Raw genomic sequence first — 16,951 nt, forward strand, 5'->3', positions numbered from 1 at the left:
TGAGTTGAGAGTACAAATTGAGGATTTGTTAGAAAAGGGGTTTATCTGTCCTAGTGTATCCCCATGGGGTGAGTTGGTGTTGTTTGTGAAGAAGAAGGATGGTTCTCTCAGATAGTGCATTGACTATAGACAATTGAATAAGGTGACAATGAAGAACTGATATCCTTTGCCTCGGATAGATGATTTATTTGATCAGATTAAGGATGCAAAGGTCTTTTCCAAAATTGACTTCAAGTCCAGATATCACCAGTTGAGGATCCATGAGGCAGATATACACCGTATAGCTTTTCGTACCAGATATGCACATTATGAGTTTACAGTTGTGTCATTCGGTCTTATGAATGCACCATCAGTTTTCATGAGCTTGATGAATGGTATGTTCAGGACCTATATGGATAGATTTCCACTAGTCTTCTTGGATGATATTTTGATATATTCCAGATCAGTGGAGGAGCATGAGGATCCTGTTAGATAGGTCTTGCAGTGTCTTAGGGAGAATCAACTATATGCCAATTTGGCAAAGTGTGACTTTTTCCAAATAGAGGTCGGATACTTAGCCCATGTTATTTTAGGAGAGGGTATCGCAGTCGATCCCTCAAAGATTCAGGCGATAGTAGATTGGCCAGCACCCACTAATGTGAGTGAGGTGCACATCTTTATGGGATTGGCTGGCTATTACCACATATTTGTACAGGATTTTTCATGGATTGCTCACCCCATTACTTCCCTTCAGAGGAAAGGGAAGAATTTTATCTGGTTAGATCGTCGTGAGACAGTCTTCAAGACTCTCAAGGAGAAGTTGACTAGTGCACCGATACTTGTAGTTCGAGATCCATTGGGTGACTTTGTGGTTTGTACTGATGCTTCACTGGAGGGATTAGGAGCAGTATTGATGCAGAATGGTAGAGTGATAGCTTATAAGTCGTGGAAACTCAAGGATCATGAGTTGAACTACCCCACTCATGATCTTGAGTTAGTGGCAGTAGTTCATGTATTGGTTTGTTGGAGACATTTTCTGTTAGGGCATCGGTTTGAGCTACACACAGATCACCGTATTTTGCAGTACATATTCATGCAGCTGAATTTGAATGTCAAGCAAAGACATTGGATTGAGTTCTTGTGTGAGTATGACTTTGAGGTGAAGTTCATACAGGGTAAGGAGAATGTAGTGGCAAATGCACTGAGTTGTAGGAGACATGTGATATCAGCGGTGACTTTGGAGGTGGATTTGAGGAGTCACATACTTAGAGCATTACCTGCAGATACATGGTACTAGGATGTTAGTTCAGAGTTAGCATTGGGTAGAGCCTTGGAGAGCAGGTACATAGGTTATTCAATGGATACATATGGTATTTTTAGGTATATGGGATGCATTTATGTTCCACCATCCGAAGGACTTCAGAAATTGATCATGATATAGTCCCATTGTGCACCTTACTCGACACATCCTGGTGTCAAGAAGATGCACACAAACTTGAGATAGCTATATTTTTGGGCATGTATGAGGAGAGATATAGCATATTTTGTTGCATGTTTCCTTGAGTGTTAGCGGGTTAAGGCAGAGCATCGACATCTGATAGGATTTCTATAGTCTCATGCAGTTCCGAAGTGGAAATGGGACATCATTTCCATGGATTTTATAGTCAGATTACCCATTTCCTCTCATAGACATGATGTCATTATGGTCATTGTTGATCGGTTGACCAACGTTGCACATTTTTCACTGATTAGATCCTTATACACAACATCCATAGTTGCACATATTTTTGTCAGAGATGTAGTCAGGATACATGGTATCCCATGTAAGATCATATCAGATAGGGATCATGTTTTCACTTCAACATTTTGGACAACATTGCAGCATGACATGGGGACTTAGTTGAATTACAGTATAGCATATCGCCGAGAGATGGATGGTTAGACAAAGCGAGTGAATCAAGTTTTAGAGGATATGTTGAGGATGTATGTTATGGATCAACACTCTAGATGGGAGGATTACCTATACTTAGTGGAGTTCCTTATAATAATAATAATAATGGGTACCATAGCTCCATTGGCATGTCCCCCTACCAAAATTTATATGCGAGACCATGTCGTACTCCCCTCATTTGGGATATGTTAGAGGAATGGGTCGATATTGGTTCAAAGATGTTATAGGATATGGAGGAGCAGGTTGCTCATATTAGAGAGCATATGACAGCTACACAGGAAAGGCAGAAGAAATATGCAGATGCTCATAGGGTAGATAAGCATTTCTCAGTTGGTGATAGGGTATTCTTGCGAGTTCTCCCACAAAAGAGCCCAATCCATTTTGGAAAAGGCTCTAAATTGGTACCTCAATTTGTGAGAACATTTGAGGTTTTGGAGAGGATTGGTCCTGTAGCTTATCACCTTGCATTGTCGGCTAGCTTGTCCCACATCCATGATGTATTTCATGTATTTGTTTTGAGATTATACCATCCAAACATATCTCATGTTCTTGATTGGAATTCCTTACAAGTCAAGGACAAGAAACTTTCTTTAGAGCCTATGCGCATTCTTCAGTGCAAAGAGATGTCCCTCAGAGGACAGGGGATAGAGTAGGTAAGGGTCCACTGGGACCCGAATGATGAGACATCAGCCACTTCGGAGGACATAGGTCGGATGAGAGAGTTGTACCCCTACTTAGTGTATGACTATTGTTGGACTGTATGCATGGGTGAATCAACGTCACATCACTCATTGCAAGAAGGATGTGTCATTGTGATATTCCTCCACTTGTTTGTTATGTACGTGTGTGTGTGTGTATATATATATATATATATATATGTGCACATGTATCATTTTGTGGTTGCAGGTTTGCAGGTACTAAGGCATTTATTCCTCCTGGGCAACTAGGTACGAGCTCCCCTAGCTTGACAGGTGCGAGTGTGCCTCTTCCCAATGGCAATATGTGGTTCGGAGATGTCGTTAGATCCCTTCCCACACACTAGGTCTAGGTTTGGCATTGAGTCCTTGTTATTAGTCTTGGCAAGTTCACCATGTCGCCATCATCGTCATGACTTGTGAGTATATGTGGCATGGTTGGTTGATCATTCAGTTGTTTTATTTGAGTTCTTGAGTAGTGACTAATTTATTATTATTTAGTGTATTTAAATTTTGACATTTATTGACTATGTTGAGTGTTTGCTTGATACTATTTATGGCCTCATTAATAATTTTGTGATCCTAAAATTAATAAAAAATTTTGATTTTTAATTATTTGCTATTTTTTGCGTTATTGACTTTATGGTCATTTAGCGATTTTAATTTTTAATTATTTGCTTGCCTTGGTTACTTAATTATACTATTTATTTAATATTGGATTTGACTTTATGCGGTTGGAAATTGAGAAGTCAATTATTTAATGAAATTAGTTGTCTCATTTTAAATCAGTATATATATATATATATATATATATATATATATATATATAATAACATAATCTAAATGACAAAAAAAAGAATATAATATTTTGCTTGTTATACTTTACTACATTCATTTTTAAATGCCCAGTTTTCTTTTTTGAGAGAATAGATTTATATATATATATATATATATATACGTATAATAATCCATAAAAATTAGATAAAAACAATTTTCAATATTCTATTCTATTTTTCATTTTTTTAATTCTCTCTTGAAAAAGAGAACTAGGGTTTTTTTGGGGGGGATTCATCTTCTCTTTCACATGTTTTGGGGGATTGTGGTTTTTTTTGAAAAAAGGAAGAAGATTGCTAGAAAATTGGGGAGATTAAAGAATTGTTGTTGGCTTGTTGTTAGTGGATTTGTTGCTGCCCAAATTTCATCTTTACCATTTTCTTCAGGAAGAGGTAGGGCTTTGTTCTTTTCTTGTTTCTTTTTTTTCCCTTCCTTCTATGAGCTGAAATCAGAAGATTAGAAAAAAGATCTTTGTCTTTACTTCTCTATTTGTTCATAATTTGAATGCATTTGATAGGGATTCGTTTGTAGAAGAATGCATTATGTTTTCATACTGTTGTTGAAAGAAAACAAAAACAAAACCCTTGATTTTGAAACTAGATCTGATTAAAACCCCTTTGCTTTTTCCAGTTAAAAGAAATTTGAAATGGGACTCTAATTTTTACATCTGGGTTGTTGTTAAATCCTCATTTCTCCTCCCATAAATTTGTTGTTATTCTCATCAGTAGAAAGGTTTTACAAAAAAAAGAGGAGAAAATTAACCCAAAAAAAAATATAAATAAAAAAAACAAGAAGAGGGAGGCCATGTGGTGGCCTGGTGCTGGTAGCACCATCCACCACGTGGTGGTGGTTCCTGGGCAGCACCACCACCACTACGTGGTGGAGAGAGGGGATGGGATGAAGTCAACACCAACCGCCCCCCCCCAAAAAAAAAAAATTAATCTGTTTTAAATTTTAAAAAAAAATTTAAAAAAAAATAAAATATAAAGAATGTTTTATTTAAATTTTTATTTTATTTTAACTAAAATATATTATATTTTGTTTTTACTAAAATGTTATTTATTAATTTTTAAATATATTTTATTTTAGTTATTTAAAATGATTCATCTTATTTCAAATGGTTTTGTTAAAATATATATATATATATGGTCAGTAGATATTAATTTAATGGGTGTAATTAGGGCAATCATTTAAGTGATAAAATAATGATTAAGTGACAATCGTTAAATGCCAATTAGACGATGATAATATCAAAATTATTATAGTATGATGCATTACCGATGGCTCGATTGTTATGATTGCTATTGGGTAATTGGAATAGTAGATGCTATTTGGCATATACATATATATAGATATTTATATAAACGTGAGTATACCCTTGTTCCATTGTACATATGGATTTTCCACTGAGTCCACCTTTCCCAAATTATGAGTCTTTTCAGTTTATATTTCGTATCTGGAGGTTGTAGTGTCATTTGTTTTTAAACCAATGGCTAATGTGAATTTTGTTTTCTTTACTTGCTTATCATGAGATTTATTGCCATGTTGACATGCCCTCACGATGAGTTTGCCATGAGGAGGAAATAACCATTACCGTTGATATTGTGGTAGCGAGTGTGAAGACCTTGCGATGTTGATATGTTTTAGTGCAGTGGTGTCGCGAGTTCATTATGTTTCATTGGTTGAGAGGCTCATTCTTCCGCATGTGTTGTTGTCCAGTCTCTTGGTTACGTGTGTGTGTCATGGTTGGCAATGCTAGCATTGTGTTTGATATCTTTCTTTTCTTACTTGTGTAAAAGCCTCTCATTTCATTGTTTCGGATCCATGTAGAGGGAGTGAGATTCTTTATGACACCCGATGGTCACGAGAGATAGACTCTCGCGAGGTTCCTTGTAAGGATGCATGAAGTCTAGACCTTTTGGGGCATAAAGGATTTTACCATATTGTAATCAAGTGATAATTAATTAATGAATGGGTATGGTTAGTTAGATAATTTAAAAAGATGATAACTTATTAGTGCCTCATGACTCGGACCTAGGGAGGATGTTTTAGGCTGAGCATGGGAAGATAGTGGAGATGGTAAGCTAATCTCCCTTGGTATCTCTCTCAAGGTTGAGATGGCTCCACATGTCATAGGCTAATGCCTTGTTCTTGGTTGGTGTGTGATGTCACTCCCTCATACATGTGACTCCTTTGCTTACTTTTGTATTCTTGTCATGATGTTTTATTGGCCTCTAGAAATTTCTTGTTCTCTCTTGTTTGCTTGATGCATGGTTATGTGTATGGAAATTGTTTAGTGTCAGTCCCTTTGGTAAAACATCAACCTTGGTTAGTGTGCGAGTTGGGACTTAGCAATGTCTCCTAGCTCGGGGGGTGGTTCCTTGTAGGTTCCACATTGGTCGGGTGGTTGGAGCTTTTTGCCATTGGGGTTTTTCCCTCTTATTTGGTATTGCCTTCGTACATAGATTTGGAGCCTTTTTCATGTTGCTTTGAACCTTTGGAGCAGATTCATGTTTTTTACATCTTATGGTGAATAAACTCAAAGCATGTAATAATCTAAAAATGTTGTATAAGAAGTGAGTGAATACTCACGATTGCAATATGATGTAAAACAGCCTATAAGTATTCATGAATTACTTTAGATGGTACATTCAAATAGAGGTAATGGTATGAGTTAATCTAACGTAACCAGCAAGAAAGAAGAAAATGATATACCCTTGCTATTAGTGTCTTATTAATTGTCAATCATGTTTATTTCTTAATTTGAACTTATAGAACATGTATGAATTGATATGATTAGAATGTATGTTAGGATAGTTAGTTGTAATTGAAATGTATCTTGTCAAATAGTTAAATCAGTAATTTGATTCTTTATGTGGTGGTTAAATGTAAATAGTAGATATGTAGATATGATGGATTATGGATGTTGTTACTCTTTTTCATGATATTGCTTAGCAATAGATTGAATTAATGCTTACACTTCCAATATTTTCATATGAATATGGATGTAAACTAAGTAGATGATTGCACATATTTATGAGATCAATTACATGAACAATGGCATTAAATGAAGAACTTATACTTTCATTGGTAAAGAATGTGGAATACAAGATTCATGAGGATGTAGTTAGATGCTTGAAAACTAGATCAACACTAAGGCTGAAAACTATTATGGAACTTAGTAAATAGACATCAATAGAAACTAAAAGAGAATTTATACAATTGTGTTATGGCTGCCATAAAGCTAATGTTGTATAAATGGCATTATGAACATGTGGAATTGCATATGTAGGATAATGAGCATGCCTTGGTGGATGCATTGAATAAAGGACAGCAATAGTAGCATATTATGTGAAACATGTGATATAGGTTAAATTGCATACATGCATTTACAGATGTGTTCCATGATAGTGACAAATCATTAGAATCATAGGAATGAAAAAATATGATAATGGTGAACTAAATAGGCTGACCATAAACCATAATGACGTAGGAATTAGTAGTGACGTCAATACCCTGGGGAAACATTGAAACCTTGTAATGTCTTTACCTATGTCAATAACATAATATAGGGAGCAAGAGATAAACACTTAGTGTTGTATTCTAATTATTAAACTAAAACATTAACTTAGTGTCTAGTTTGAGTTAGATGTAACCTTGTTAATAAACAAAAAAAAAATTATTCCTCTTTTGGACCTATATGTAGTAAGTTTCCCTGGGGTTTGTTGGCAAGCACTACAACAAATGATCAAGTTTATATGATTGCTTTGATGGTGAAAGTATTGATAGTTGTGGTAAATGCTTTGATTAATTTGTTAAGCAGATTTGATTAAAGAAATTGATATATTTGTTTAATGATTTCAAATCTGAGATAAGTTTGTTTATGAGTTTAAAGTTTCAATCGGTCTTAATACTGATTCACCCCCTGCCCCTCTCAGTATTAATCGGATCCTCATAGGATTAACAACGCATTTGTTTCTAGTTATCTGTTCAAGTCGGCTCATGATTACACATTACATCAACAGGCCGACTTGATAAATAATTATTTTGTGACTCCGAATATATAAGACCGGTGTATAAAATCTTTTTGGTGTGTGGTATGATTGATATGCGAGTGAGTGGTGATCAATAATCCTTTGTAGCATAGTTTCACATGCACATTCTTGATCTGGTAGCTGACTAAGATAGGAAATAGAACAGAGTTACAGAGCAGAGTTACAGAGTAGATACAGCCAAAGATTTGGCACTTAACCAGAACTCATCCAAGCATTGTTAGATGCTATTTTGGAGTTCTTACACTGTATTTCATCATTGTAATTGATCAGTAAGGCAGTGAGTCTTCTAAGGTTGTAGTCCTTATTGTAGTTGAGTAGTGAGCTCTAGGCAGTTTGCCTCAATGCTTGTACATTCCCCCTCATGTAATATTGTTTTGCTACCGACCATATTGAAATAATATTGTGGGTTCAAATCCCATTGTGGTTTTTCCCATTTGGGTTTCCATGTAAAAATCTTGGTGTTATGATTTTGTGGTTGGTTATTTTGAGTTTTTTCATTTCAGTGTCATGCTTATGCTTTCGGTGGTTTATAGTTAAATCAGAAAATTTGTTAACCGGCAAAACACTGCTTCACCCTCCCTCTCAGTGTTCCTTGATTCCAATAGGGTTAAATTAAGATAATAAAACCACTAACAAGACATAATTTACCATTACATTAGGGGAGAGTTGGAATTTGATAGACCAATATTCTAATCAGATTCCAGGCCTCCAAAATTGGGCTCTTTCTTCCCTATATTAAATTGAATTTTGAATTGTTAAAGATTAGGGAAGAATAGTGAATTATTGAAGCAATTTGATAGAAAAAATGAGTTACACATGTCGTACAGAGCCACCAACTTGAATCTAAGTAGAAGAGTGATTTGGATCTATTCCTAGAAGTTCAGCCTGGTTTTTTAGGACCATGCTACTCCTTTCCCTAATCCTCTAAATTTCTTGTTGTCAAAAGGTTAACTTGTTCATCTTTGAAAATCCTATTGATCCTCCCAAACCTAGCAATGTACATGTCTCCTACACATAGAAAGAAGGGGTAATTTTTAGGAAATAAGGGTTTTCCTTAGGTCAAACCCTAGTTTTGGAATTAACCATGAAATTGAATTGAAAATATAAATGAAGTACTACAGTGAAATACTCTCCTTTTGAGGAAAAGACTAAGAATGAATGCAAACCTAATGATATACCTTTAATTAACTCATTTTTCTTCACAAGAAATTAGGGTTTCATTTAGATAGTCTTCATAAAACATAGAACATGGATGTCATCTCCAATGCTTGAATCTTGACTTTACTTCTACTCCAATGCTTGATAGAAGACTCATTGCTTGCTCACTTGAATGTAGGATCTCAATTTTTCTCTCTTGAAGTGATTATGAATTCAAATTAGGATTGTTAGGTTTAAAATGAGAGGGGTAGACCTCCTTTTATGCTTATTGTTCAAAAAACAAATTGAATTTCTGACATAGGTCAACATGGGATCTAGGTCCCTACTCAAATTAGGTAACTATTATGAGGCCCCAAAATGGGCCCTTTTTTAGAGCACCATGGCTCCTAGCATCATGTACCTGGAAATCAATGCTCCAGGATCAAGGGGAGACAATGTAGATAGTGAAAAGTTGTGTTTGGTAGTTGGTGTGAGCATAATCAGTGCTTTAGTTAGGCCTTAGAGGATGAATGCCAAAGTGAGGCCTAAGTGAGGACAAAATTGTAGGCAGGTACAATTTAGGATGCTCCATTTAGCCCCCACTTTAGTGAGAGTATGTGACTAAGAATACTCATGGTAAAATACAAAGGTTTGCATTCAAAAAATTCATCAAGACATCAAAGAGACAAGACACACTAATCCCCCAGGTACTTTAGGATCTTACTACTTCAATATCAAGATAAAAGGGACATCATAAGAAAGAGGAAAGAGAGAGAATCATGACTGCTAGCCTAGTAATTTTTTCTTACTATGAGTCATGAAAAAGAAAAATACCAAATTAATAAACAAAAGGCTCAATTTTCTAAGTAATTTGAGTATTCAAACATGTTATGGTGTGTGCATAAAGTAAAACATTGAGAAGAGTGTATGCTCCCATGTTAAAGTGATTATTTACGTCTTATCAGAAGTAATTTCTTTAAGGTAGCATGCATCCAAAAGACAAGCATGTTACCACAATTAAATGCCCCCAAGAAAAGACAAATCAAAGGATAATGGTCACAAAACATAAAAACACATAAGGGATCCACTAAATCTAGGGTCAGTATGGTCTTATGATAAATAATGTATATCATGAATATTTGTATTGGATTGACCTCATCCCTAAAAGTTAGTGGAACGACAAACACAATGGAAGAAGAGAACATGTAACTTTTGAGTCAACATGAAAGAGACCAAAAGAGATCTCAATACTTTTCTTCTTCCCCAAGTAGACACCACAAGGGACAACAAGTAGAACAATTGAGATACAAATAGAAGAATGTCACAATAGATTCGACCTCTTTATTACCTTGCACCAATAGATTGACAAGGGTCATCCAAAGAGAACCTAACATAGCACATCATAAGGGAAGCACATTACGAACAAGCAAGATAGGAGAGAGTATCTACAACATGAATGAAGTTGATCAAGTAAATCATTCACCCCCCAATCTTGTTGAATATTGGTTTGGGAAGGTGGACAAGATGTAAGAGGAGGAACTGCAATCATGTTAGATGGAGCTACTCCAAGTTCCAACCAAGGACCATGCTCTAATGATGAGTCATTTTTTTTGTCACTGGGAGCTAGGATTAATGCTTTTGAAAATTATTTAGATAAATCATTATCAACATCAACAAGCTCATACATATCATTGGAATCATTAAAATCAACATTTTTAGTGAGAACAACATTATCATCAAATTCTTCATCAAGATTAATAAAAATAGGATCTCTAACATGAAAAGAGCATGAACCATCATTTTTCTTAAGAATTTTTAATCTTGGTAATTTACGTTGAACTTCCTCCCTAGGGTTAGGTGAACGCTGGACAAATGGGACCAAGTCAACTTTTGGTGTCTTCAGGGAGAAATGGTTTGGGAAACAAGTTCATGAGCCTTAGCATGACATCTTCACCAACATTCTCTCACACAATAGTTTCTTCTAGTTTTAGACAAGGGTTGTGAAGGTTGACGATCAATGGACATAGGTTTCTTTTCTTTGTTTAAAGGAGGGGGAATGGGAGAAGGTCTACTAGGTTGAGAAATAGGATATGCCACATTATTTCCTTTGTAATATGTAGGAGGTGGGACCATGACATATATAGGAGGAATATAAGGTGTAGGAAGGATAGCAGGTCCATCATGAAGAGGAGGAATAGGTCTAGGGTCTCTAGGCTTTCTCAAAGATAATATCATCTCATTTTTCCACTTTTGATAAGATAGAAAGAGAGCATCACTTCGAGTCTTAAGAGGCTCAAATTTTTTAGGCCAAAAGTAATCAAGGGTGAAATTTCCATGCCTCATAGTGGGTTGGTGTATGTTATAATTAATTGTTATGATAGTTCCAGTATGAAGGAATTTTAGACATTTATGAATAGTAGAAGGGATCACTTTCATGGAAGAGAGCCAAGGATATCCCAACTTTACATGAATTGATCCAATTTAGGAATAATATCAAAATTCACATTTAAGCACTTAGTGCCAACCTCTATGGGAAGATTAATAGAGCCAATAGTAGGGAAAAAGAAACCATCATACACCTTGACCATAAGATCGGACTTACCATATGTTACTTGAGGAAATTGTAAAGTATAGAGATATTCTTTAGTGATCACATTCACCATACACACTATATCATTGAGAACCCCTCGTGAGAGTTTGTATTTGATCTTCATAGTGATATATAGTGGGCCATCAGGTCCATCAATAGTCTCACTAGTATAAAAGGTAATGCATAGGTCCTTAGGAGGTGTAGGTTTGTCAACAAGATTTACAAAATTGTTAGAATCAACACTATCATCATCAAGAGAATATGCAAGAGGATCAGACTCAACCACATTAGTAGAATGGGAAGGTGAAGGATTAGTAAAAAATTGGGGTTTTGATTAGGAGGAGCTATCGATTTGTTTCCTTTGTCATTCACACCAGCTACAAATATGGTATTGTTATCAATGAAGTCTTGAATCTTACTCCTTATGTTATAACACTTCTTAGTATAATGATTTGGTTGACGATAATATTTGCAAAAGGCTTTGGGATCATGATAAGATGACAAAAGTTTGGAGGTATCAATTGGTTGTATGGGAGGAAATTTCAACACGTTATTATTTATCAATTTTGACATTATGCTATACAAAGACTTAGAAAGAGGAGAAAATTACTTTCTAAAATATTAGGATAAAGGGGCCACACTTGTTGCCATGGTTGTCACTTGAGTATTGATGTTGTCATTTATCTTGATGTATCCCTTGTTCAGTTTAAACTTCACAAAATATTGTTGAGCACTCTCATTCTTAGCAACTAGAGTCATTGAAGAGATGATTCAAATTGGTTTACTTGAAGCTAATAATAATGAAGCACTGCATAGAACTACGTAAAGGAAGTAAACTTAGAAAAGAGAAGCTTATGCCTAATGTCTTTTTGTAAATTAGGAATAAAAATTCTTTCAACATCATGATCAGGCATACAAATGGAAGACTCATAGGAGGTATATAACAATTTTTATTAACAAGGTTTCCCCCTTGACTAGCATGTGTAGGATTAACATTTTGTGTGGAAGTGGTCATGACAGAAGATGTAAAGGTAGGCACACTAGGCAAGGATGTGGGCATAAGAATGGAATGATTGACTTGGATAGTGGGTTGAGAGTAACCAAGGAATTTAGTACAACTTTTGGTAGGCATTATATTAGTTTTAGAAATATAAGCAAGGCTGCACAACAAATCAACACCAATTTTATCACTTTGCACCATTCTTTTTAATCCTTCAATCAATGGGATTGCCTCACTTTTTGAGTATTGTTGACTCATCCATTGTTGAAGATTTTCAAATTCATTATCAATATTCTCTAATTGGTCAATGGTTACCCTAGTTAGTGATTCATCCTCATCATGAGAATTATGAAAAGAATGGGGATAAATGATATCATTTATTGGGTTGGAGGAAGCACCAACATTCTCATGAAATACGTTATCAAAATTAGGCTTCATATCCTTAGTAATTAAACCTTGGGAAGTCTTGATTCTACAACTTCTTCTCACAAGAATATCGTAGGTAGGACTAATGGTAACAAAACACATTCACAAAGGAGTGAAATTTGAATGCACAAATTGAAGATTGTGATTAAAAAAATTTAAATTTTGTAAAAGTGATTGAAAAACCAATTAATTAAGCAATTTGATTTAACAAGTTGAAAGATAAATGCCTCTAAATCAAAGCATAACATGTCATAAATATCAGATCTGAAAATGGATTTGAAAAATTATGCAACCTACAAGTAAATTTTAGAATTATAAATTAGGGTTTTTATGATTTTAACCTCTAAATTTATGTAATTCAATTGAAAATGAGATATACGAGTGAAAATTTGTATTTTAAAATGCATAAACAATCAGATCTAAAAATTATGCAACCTATAAGTTCTAAATTTTGGTTTGTGTAAATTCAACCTCTAAATTTATTTAATTCAATTGTAAGTGTGAATTTGAATTTGAAAATGTATAAACAATCATATCTGAGCTCACAAATCAGAAACTGGGGTGTAAGAAGTTGGGTTCACGAAAATGTAATGGTAAGAAAATTAGGGTTGGGGTTAAATTAAGATAATAAAACCACTAACAAGACCTAATTTATCATTACATTAGAGGAGAGATGAAATTGGATAGATCTAGGCTTTATAGACCAAGATTTTGATCAGATTCTAGGCCTCCTAAAAGGGGCTCTTTCTTCCCTAAATTTTATTGAATTTTGAATTGTTAAAGATTAGGGGAAAATAGTGAATTATTGAAGCAATCTGATAAAAATAGTGACCTATAGGTGTTGTAGGGATCCACCAATTTGGATCTGAGCAAAAGAGGATGATTCAAATTTGTTCCTAGAAGTTCAGCTTGATTTTTTAGGGCTGTGATGCTCCTCGCCTTGGTCCTCCAATTTCTCATGGTCAAAAGGTGAACTTGATCATTTTTGTGAATCCTATTGATCCTCTCAAAAATAGCTTTGTACATGTTTCATGCACACATGAAGAAGGGATAAATTATTGGTAATAATGGTTTGCCTTAGATCAAACCTTGAATTTTGAATTAACCATGAAATTGAATTAAAAATGTAAATAAAGTACTGCGTGAAATACTTTCCTTTTGAGGGAAAGACTGAGAATGAATGAAAACCTAATGATATACTTTTAATGAAGTTTTGTTTTTCTTCAAAAGGAATTAGGGTTTCATGTAGATAGTCTTCATAAAACATAAAATAAGAATGTCATCTCCAATTCTTGAATCTTGATTTTAGTTCTACTCCAATGCTTGAGAGAAGATTGATTGCTTACTCACTTGAATGTAGAATCTCAATTTTTCTCCATTGAGGTGATTATGAATTCAAATTAGGAGTGTTAGATTTAAAATTAGAGGGGTAGACCTCCTTTTATGCTTGTTGGTCGAAAAACAATTTGAATTTCCTACATAGGCTGACACGAGATCTAGGTTCCTGCCCAAATTAGGTGACCATTATGAGGCCCCTAAATGGTCCCTTTTTTAGAGGACCATGGTCCTAATTTAGGACCATGGTGCCCAATTCTATGGTCATGGAAATCAAGGCTCCGAGATCAAGAGGAGACAATGTAGACAGTGAATTTGATAGTTGGTGTGAGCAAAATTGGTACTTCAGCCAGGTCTTAGAGGATGAATGCCAAAGTGAGGCCTAAGTAAGCACAAAATTGTAGGTGAGTACAATTTATGATGCTACATCTATAACAATGGAAAGGGGAACACCATATCATCATATAATGTGGTTGAGGATAAATTTCATAATTTTCTTTTTGATGACATAGTTGGGGATGATATAATGTGGGTCCCCATTGAGGAAAGGGCCATGGAGATGTAATAGGATGAAGCTCCTATGTTTTTGATTAAGGAAAATCAAGTTTTAAGGGACCCAAGACCCACTTACATAATGAAGAGATGAGAAATAGAGAAACTAGAGAAGACAGAGCAAAGAGAGAAAGGCTACAAAAGAACAGCATAAAGAACAACAACCAAAGTAAAGAACAACAAAAGGCCAGCGAGGGACTGGCACACCTAAAACAAAATTACATTTCAGATGAAAATCTTATAGCCTCTTCTGCATCCTTGACCAGCATCATCATCATATTAGCTGCCTCTTTCAGGTCTTTATTTTCCTGCATATGTTGATTACCTTTGGTCTTCAGCTCCAACTCACTTGCATTTTGCCTGGTTCTGCGTTTGGAAGAGTGTAGAATAGAACTAGAATCTGGCTTGTCATCAATAATCACAGTTTATTTATTCTTCTTGTCCTTCTCCAGGCAAGCAACCAACACATTCATGTTTTGAGAGGACACCTTCAACACAGCTAGACTATGCTCCATGAATTTCTTCAAAGCATTCTTAGTTTTTTGAATCTGATTGTTTATCAAACCATTATCCACCTCACCCTTTTCTTTAATAATCCTCACTACATCCTCTAGGTGCTTCAAATCTCCGTTTATAATGTCACTTTCTGGAAAGTCTAGAATTTCTTTTTCATTCTTTGTAGCACTAGTATCCTCCACATTATCCTCTTTACCTTTAATGTTGATATCCTTAATCAACTTTTCAATTTTAAAATTAGGCTCTCTCTATTTTTACTTGAATGCTATTGATGTTATCAATCACCTATTTTTGGAAATTTAACATTTCCAGGGTGCTACTTCTAGCAGTATTCAGAATGGATTCTGTGTTCTCCAAATCTGGGGTAGAGTCCTTAGACCTAAGGTTTCCCTCCTCCATGTTATGTTGAACATCATCCCTGGTATCCAAAACATAGGGATTATCCTTCGCCTCTAACTCTTCAACATCCTCTTCTCTCTGCTCATCCCCTTCCTCATCCTTAACCTCCTTCTCCTGCTCATTCTCTGCATCTTCTTCCACCTCCTTCTCCTTCTCCTACTCCTGCTCAGAACCAACATTCTCTTCAGTGTCTTCTATAGCTTTATCACTAACCCTTGATTTCTTTTTTGGTTGAAGATTAGAAGAATCCTCATCAGAATCAAAGCCATCATAATCCTCAGAAATGTGGGCATTCTCCACAAAGGGATCATCCCTATTATCCTTATATTTACCCTTCAAATGCTCATATATTAACAAAATAAGGCCTTGGTGAGAAATGGGGTAGGAATTAGGTTTCTTGGCATGGTCAGTTAGGCTATCGTTAAGGGAGGAGGACAAGTAGAAGGGAAACAATATCTTAGATCCATGGCAAAAATGGTTAAGGATAACAAAGTGGTAATTGTAAACTTTCAAAAACCTTCCATCAACTGTAAGGTACTCCATTAAAACTTTCAACATTTTCTGCCAGAAAGATTTTACCTGATTAGGGAGATAATAGGAAGCATTATCCTTTTTGGCAAGCCGAGCCCTTTCTTCTTCATTTTTGGGGAAATAAGTAGAGGGGAGCAACTCAACCTTACAACCAATTATGTTATCAATCCTCTACTGCCTCAACAATGGGGTTTTGATGAAGTAAATATCAGATTTCTCCCAATTAAGTTGTTGTCCAGTAGCAAGGGAATAAGATCTAAGAGCACCTTTGAAGGCAGAAGCTTCGCTAACAGAAGAATATCCCAACAAAATTGTATCATCAACAAATTGTTGATGTGTACAGAAGACATTAGCAGAAGAGGGTTACAACCCTTTGATGGTTCTATTCTCTTTCAACTTTTGAATCAATCTGCTCAAATATTCTGCCAAAATAGTGAAAAGAATAGGCGAGATAGGATCTCCTTGCCTAAGTCCCCTTGAAGATTTAAAAAATCTGGACGGAGATCCATTAATAAGAATAGAAAAATTTGGTGTAGATATCAGCTCTCTAGTGATTTTAATAACCTTCTCATCAAATCCAAAGGCCTCTATGATCCTAAAAAGAGCCTGCCATTCAACCCTGTCATAGGCTTTTGCCAAATCCAGCTTTATGAGAAATCCCTCTTTGTTTGCAGCATTAAGAGAGTGGATATTCTCATGCACAAGAATTATAGAATCCAAATTTTTCCTGCCTAGGACAAACCCTTTTTGCTCCTCAGAGATAACATGGGGAAGAATAGCCAACAATCTAGAAGTTAGGACTTTTGAGATTATCTTATAAAAAGAATTACAAAGACTTATTGGCCTAAACTTACCCATAAAATCAGCTCCAGCCAACTTAGGAATTAGAGCAATGAAAGTAGAGTTGATTTCTTTAAGAATTCTTCTGGATCCAAAGAATTCTTTGACAAC

Source organism: Cryptomeria japonica, chromosome 9 (genome assembly GCF_030272615.1).
Source record: "Cryptomeria japonica chromosome 9, Sugi_1.0, whole genome shotgun sequence".
Taxonomy (NCBI): Eukaryota; Viridiplantae; Streptophyta; class Pinopsida; order Cupressales; family Cupressaceae; genus Cryptomeria; species Cryptomeria japonica.